The sequence below is a fragment of the Zonotrichia albicollis genome, chromosome 16 (assembly GCF_047830755.1).
Source record: "Zonotrichia albicollis isolate bZonAlb1 chromosome 16, bZonAlb1.hap1, whole genome shotgun sequence".
Taxonomy (NCBI): Eukaryota; Metazoa; Chordata; class Aves; order Passeriformes; family Passerellidae; genus Zonotrichia; species Zonotrichia albicollis.
In genome coordinates this window covers 11,141,305-11,148,576 of record NC_133834.1, presented here as the reverse complement: position 1 = coordinate 11,148,576, position 7,272 = coordinate 11,141,305, and positions in this window count along the sequence as shown.

Below are 7,272 nucleotides of genomic sequence, written 5' to 3'. Positions count from 1 at the left end.
TGCATGAGTACTTCTGGATGCACTCATGGTTTCATCATTTCTTCTCCTCTGTTGTTCAAGGACAAGGAAAGACACCCATCCCCTGAAAAATGGCCCCTTTCCCCACACTGATTTCCTGTTATATAAATATATAAAAGGACTCTTCTTAAATCCATTTTTTTCTACAGATATTACTGTTTTGACACTTCTCCTTTTTTTTTCTTCCAGAGTGTTTTCCCTAGACCTCAAAGCACCTCTTTAAGAAATTGCACTATGAACATGCAGTGACTTTTCTAAGAAAATATTGTCAAAATAAAGCCTCTCCACAAAGTGTTTGAATTTCAACAAAGCAGCATCTTAACATTTCTATTGAAATTGATTTATTACAATCAGTCTATTATTTTTCTTTACATGAAGTCAACACAGAGGAGTCAATATCACATGAGAAACTTGTGAAAGAGCAAAGATTTGAAAGGCAGAAATGGGATCAGCCACAGTGACTGTCAGCAATCCTTTCATATTTCTAGTTTAGCCTGGAGATGTGACTCTTGGGAGGTGAGTCTGCAGCTGTGTTGTGCACTGAGTGCTGAGCCTTCTCTTTGGCAGCGAAACAAATCTGAGTAAGAGCTCTGTACCTGTCCTTCATGTCTGGGGAGAGGCAGGTGATGTGCTGTCACCATCAACAGCACCCAAACCCACCAAAACATCACAACAACAACAAAAAACCCTGTTTCCTGAGTGTCCCAGTTGAGCTGAAAAAAAGGATATGAAAACTTGGAGTGCACAGCAGTTCCCTCCCTTCTTCCTGTTCCCATGGCAGTTTCCCAGCTGTACTGGGAAATAATATAAAATTCTATTTTGCTAATTATTGTGCAATTCTGACTGTCCAAGCTCAGGGGCTTCCTGCACTGCTGCAGCCCTTTCTCAAACAAGATTTTGCCCAGGGACTGAGCCAGCAGCATGTTCTGTGCTGGAGATGTGAGTCTGCCAGACAAACCCAGAGCATCCTGCTCCATCCTTGCAGGGAGGTCTGGGGATGGATTCCCAGCTGTGGAGGAATATCTTTGTGCAAAACAGTTCTGCAGGAGGTTCAGATGAATAAAAACAATTCTGACTGAGAGGGTAACAGAACCACTGTTATACTTGGAAGTGTCAAACTTGTGGCATCTGAGGGAGATGATTTTTTCTCTGTTTTTCACTTTTCCAATATATTTTAATTGGTAATAAATTCAATTATTTTATTTGTCAAGTCTGCTTTGCCTGGGATGGTGATTGGTATGTGGCTTCATCTCACCTGAAGAGCATTTCCATCTTATTTTCACTGTTGAAGAGGAGAACAAGAGCATCTGCGTGGGCATCTGGGAACCCACCACAAAGCATCTATTTAACAAAAATCCAGTTCAGCCACATACCTGGTTACCAAGAAGATCCCATCTAAAATATCAATAGTTACCAGCCTGCCCAGAGATCCTTGCTGATCTAAGCACACTCAATTGGTCAGAAATTTAAAGTGATCACTGATCTCAGTAATAAAATGTCAGAGCCCCAGATCCACCTGTACCTGTGGTTTTTAATCCTTATTTTCTCATAGAGAAGCACACATTTGGGTGGGACACACTTTTCTCTCCACTCCCTCAAGTTATTTCTGTGCTGCTTCTCATCACTCCATTAGCTTTCAGCTTAGCACAAAGGAAAATTTCTGGGATATTGGGAATAAAACAAACCAACCAAAACATCCTCTGGTGGAAGCCAGTCCCGCAGCATTCCTGGTGTGACAGAGCAGGTGTGAGCAGAGGCTGGGGCAGTGACAAACTGGGCTAATTACAGCCTGTGCAGGGCTGGCTGCCGCGGGTGTCACAGCAGAGCGGGGCCGTGTCCCTGCCCTGCTGCTGCGGCTCTGTCCCCACGCACAGCCATGGCTGCAGTGAGCACATCCTGAGGCTTTTCTTCCTCTTCCAGCATCTGCCAGAGCTACAGAAAGGTAGGATGGGCTGGGATCATCCTGTGTTTGCTCCTGGGGAGGCAGAGAGGGCAGGGACAGGGCTGGGGCACACACTGAGATGGGCAGTGGGGCACCTCTGGCTCTCTGCTGTCACTGTTCACTTCTGATTAAATTGGCAAACTCTGAGAATCTACAATCTCTTGTTCCTAAAATCTGGAGGCAAATATTCTTCTCAGGATATTGTCTCTTTCTCCTAGAACAGATCATAGATGGAAGAGAGGAAAAGGAGCTTTCTGAGAAGGTGGAAATGAGCAGTAATAAGGACAGAAATTCAAGATAATGCACCATAGGAAAGGTCTTAGCTCACACCTAAAAGCAGGGCACACACACCTGCTTGCTTTAAGTGGATTTATTCATAATAACTTTGTGAGAGTTGCAAAACCAGCTCCAGATGCTGTAGGACACATTGCTTGAGCTGCTCTATCAGCTTTCATTTCAAGGACAAGTTATGGACATTATTTTTAAAAGGGTGTAAATGAAATGCTGGCTACCCCTGAGTCAATGCTGTTGGTGAGGGAATGTTCATCTATAAAGGAATTAAATTAAAAGTTGGCAAACATCAATTTTTAAAGTAATGATTAAGTGCTGGAAACAACTGTGTAAGGCTGCCCTCAATTTTGAAAGCTAAAAGGGAACGTGAAAGACAAAATCGTGTTCATAGAGGACAAAGCTGAATCTAAACTCAGCATTTCCCAACTTCTGTTTGGTCCAGCTTTAAGGCATAACCAAGTGTGACCATGTCACAGCAGAACTGATGTAGTGTCTCCCCAAAACAGCATTTCTGTCCACAAAAGAGCTAAGGAAAACCAAGATTAATTAACTGTTAAACGTCACTGTGGCAGAACAGGAACTGAGCCCATTTTTTTTCCCCAGTCCAGGTTAAGGCACAAACCACTGGACAATACTTCCCCTTGGTGGCTATTATTTTATTTTTGGAATGGTAATTAGGGAGGGACAAGTTCTAATGCAATCCCAGAGCTCAGCTGTGCTCACCCTTCACAGCAAGTGTCCTTTAAATGTGAATAAAGTTGGTCATCTCAAGGGAACAAAGCATTATACTTCAAACAGTAAACTAAGGAACAAGGTTGAATAGATAAACCTGGTTTGCATCTAAGGTTAGCACAGGAAGCAGTGATGGATCTTATTCAGTATTTTAATTAATAACCTTGGCAGAAATGTAGGAGTGGCTAATAAAATGTATGACTTGAGAAACAAATTATGGAAGCAGAAAATCTATTACACAGAATAAGAAAAGTTAGAGACCTGCTGTGGCAGTATTTGTGTGCATTATAATGCAACAAAGCAGGCCACTTAAAAAACTACCCCAAATTTCAGCTGCAAGCTGGGAGTTCATTAGTGCAGAATGGCATTGGAGGAGAAAGACCTGCTGCTGGTTAATGACAACTTAAACACAAACCACCAGCATGAGGTGGCTGGGAAAAGGAAATAAGGGCTGCTGGATTGTTCTGCAGACAACTTTTCCATTAAATACAAGATGACATTCCTGCCATTCCATGGGCTGAGGACAGAGGTCACCGACCATTCAGGGACAAGAAGGATGAATTCACTGTACAGAAATGAAAAGGATCAAACCTTGCTCAGTCCTGAGAAGGGACAGGAATGTTCTGTGGGCTGGCTCAGGGGAGAAGGTTTTCTGTAAAAGCACGATGCTGGCACAACAGCACACAGCATGAAACTACTGTTAACAATTCCAGACTGGAAGGTCTGGGAAAGTTTACAGTGGTTTGGATTGCTTTAAGGTGAGAGCAACAGGAGCAGTAAATGTGCTGAATTACAGACCAGGGCTCCTTTCAGGAGGGACTAACCTAACACAAACATCTGATGTGGGGCAGGACTGGAAACCCAGGCAGTGCCTGGGAGTGCACAAGGCAGGGAGGGAGCCAGGGCAGTGAACAGAAAGGAAAAGGGAAGCAGGTGAAGAGTCTGCACCAGGAAATTTGGTGCATTTTCAGCCAGGCCCCCTCAGCTACATCCTCTCCATTTAAGGGGGCTGGTAACCTGATTCAGGCTTAAAAGCCAGAATAACTGTGATATTAAAAAAAAATTAATTTCATGAGTAAAGAATGGGGAATTCAGAGTGTTCTTCATCTCCTTGAAAAGACTGTCTACTCCAGATATAATGAATGCTTTCCAAAGTCCAAATTCTCATTTGCTGCCAGCAGTCCTCTCTTTTAGCTTCTATTTAAGAATGAGAATAGGCAAATACCTGAGCCTTGCTCCCCAGTTATGTTTGTCTGTATTAGAGCTGGAGCTATTCCTTTTTGAACATCTGAAAGCCCTCAGCACATTGTGAATATTACCTGAAATGACCAACTCTGGACTAAAGGGAAAAGATCTCTCCACTGAGGAATTCAGCGTTTCATTGCTGGCCAAAAACTGGAATTTACTTCTTCAATCAGGTGAAACAGGCTCTTGATATTGTTCGAGCCCTGGATGTAATTGCATGCCAGCAATGGCATTTTATGGTCACTCTTCAAAATATCAGAAATTTAAATTGCCTCATAAACACAGCTGGAAGGGCTAAATGCCCAGGAAAATGTTAAATTAGTGATGTCAGGAGAACCAGAACACATTTAGCAAACTGAGAGCCTTTGGGCCAGTGTCCTAGAGCCAACAGACCTCTGGAGAAAACTGTTATTCCTCCACATGTCCATGAAATGTGGAGATCATTTACTGTAATGATCTCCATGTTTTCATGCTAATCTTCCAAAATACCAAAGTTTTGAATGTAGCACCCTATATTCTTAAAGTTTCCTCCCAAATTCCATGTTCCCTTTTTTCTGTCCCTGAGCACTGAACAGCAAATCCCACACTGGCAGCAGATGAAGCGGGAATGGAGATCAAACGTTTCTTACAATGTCACTGCAGGCTGAGATGCCATCCTTGAGAGCCAGGTATGACCCTGGAAGGAGTATTAGCCCTGCAGGGAGCTCTGGTTTCCAAGTGAAACCCTTTTCCAAGCAGAGATGAGTTTGAATGAGCCCCACCTGGGGTTATTGAGCCAGCAGGGACCATCAGGAGGGACGTGCAGAGCGGGGCTGTGCCCTGGAATTCCACAGCTCATCAGCCTCCCAGCCTGCACCAGGCTGCTCCTCACACCCAAACACAGATCCTGGAGCAAGTCAGAGGAAAATGATGGAAACTGCTTGCCCACCCTCCCCTGGGGTCTCTCCTTCCCGAACAGAGAGATCGGTGCTTGCTTGCACTGAGCTGGCTCTTTGTGCACATCCCTCAGGGTGTGAGTTACTTCTTGTTTTAAATACTGATTTCCACATGACTTAAAGTCTTTATTTTCCAGTGCAAACCCATTTATACCAACGTGTAGACGAGATTAAAAGTTGAGAGAAGACAGAGAACTGTTTTGGTGCCCCTGGACTGTGCAGTTCTGCCTGCAAATCAAGCAGTTTGCAGGAGTTGGAGTCAATCTGTTGGACAAACCCAGGCCCACCCCAGGGGCTGCTCTGCCCTTGCTGTTTGCTCAGGGTGGCTGCAGAGAGGGCAGCTCACATCATCCTGGGCTGTCCATTGTGACCTCCTGGCTGTCACTGCAGACCAGTTTAGAGGGCATTTTCCTGCTCTTCAGGAACTGCTGCCTGGTATTTCTCCTTATGAGTTTTCCTCCAGGGCTACTCACACTGTTCTCTCCTATATCTCCCTCTCCAACACCTGAAAAAGAGGGAAATCCCTTGCTCTAATTTAGGCAACAACAGCTGCAGGTTTGGGGGTCACAGCCCTGAAGGGCTCTCGGGCACCTTGTACAGGGCTGGGACCAGGAGCTGAGAGTGAGCCGAATTAAAGGCTCTGCAGAGCTGCATAAATAACCCTAAAAATGCCTTTTCCTGATCTCTGGAGGCTCAGCATTCATACCCAGAGGGTACCGAGCCCCTGGTGCTGCCTCCCACCCGGGCTCCAATAGATCCAACAAACCCGGCATCCCAAATACATCAAACACAAACCCGGCATCCCACAGCATTCCCCGCTCTCCTGCCCATTTCCCCGGTGATGTTATCCCATCCCTCGGGTGGAGCCGGGATTACTCAGTGTGTGCTTGCTCTCAGCAGGGCCCTGGCAAGTTCTCACCGTGTTAGCCATCATCGCTCCCTCCTACTCCTGCCCGGGCTCACGGGCATTGGGTGCAATTCAAAAGCTCTTCCCTCTTTTTCCTGTTTCGCAGCGAGAGGAATTCTGCAGAAGTGCCACCCGAACGGACACCACCCAGCGTTTAGTGCACCAAGATGGGAATAAAACAAAAGCTTGGAGACTCCCTGTAATTTTCCCCACTAATCCCTGTCCCAGGGGAGCAGCTCTTGGCCAACACCGGATAATGCCACATCATCCATCACAGCCCTTCTGAGCCACAGTCACTGCTGACAAACTGTTTATTCTCCCTTGCTTCTCACTGCTTCATCCTACCCAGATTCTCTTCACTCACCTTTTTTTCTTCTTGGTGGGATCCTCAGGAATCTTCTTCAGTGGCCTGTTAACACCTCTGCCATTCCCAATCCCCTGGTTTAGCTCCTTTATAGCAATTATAGTGAGATGCACCTTTCTCCAGCCGTCCTCTCCAATCCATGTATTTGCAATTTCCTTTGGTATCTTTGGCCTTAGCATGGCCAGTGCTATACTTCTGATTGTTTTCTCCACATCATTCTACCTATTCCCTCAATGATTCATTCTGCTACCATTTTTCATATCACCTGCCGTTCATCCAGATTTGTGAGAATTACAGTACATCTTCCCTAGTGATATTGTCAAATCCCTTTTTATTTTTTTTTCCCCTGAGGGGCTGATGCTTTAACTCAGCACTGCTGATCCTCCCTGTTTTGTCGTCCCCCTCCAACACCTCTTGCAAACTGACCTGTTGGGACCATCCTGCCTTGCCCAGCAATTCCTTTGCTGCTTTTACCCCACGCATTCGGGCAGTTTGTGCATCTGTGCTTCTTTTTTTTCCCCAAAACACTCTCTGACCTGTGCAACAAGGCTGTCCCTTTTTTCTGCAAAGGACTCTTCTAGTGAACGTTAGTAAGAAATCAACCAGTTAATGCTGCTTGAAGGGCAGCTAGGAATAATTATCACCTTTCTGCTGGCAGGGACACAAACACACATCTCTATCCCCGTCCTCTTCCTCCCACCCGCCTTTATCGCGAGGATCAGCTCCTGCCAACACCTGCAAAACACACATTTTGTGGTTTCACCCTGCTCAGAGCCTCAGGCAGCGCAGTCACCCATAATGAGGATGTTTCCCAACAAAAGCCTGTCGCCTACCGATG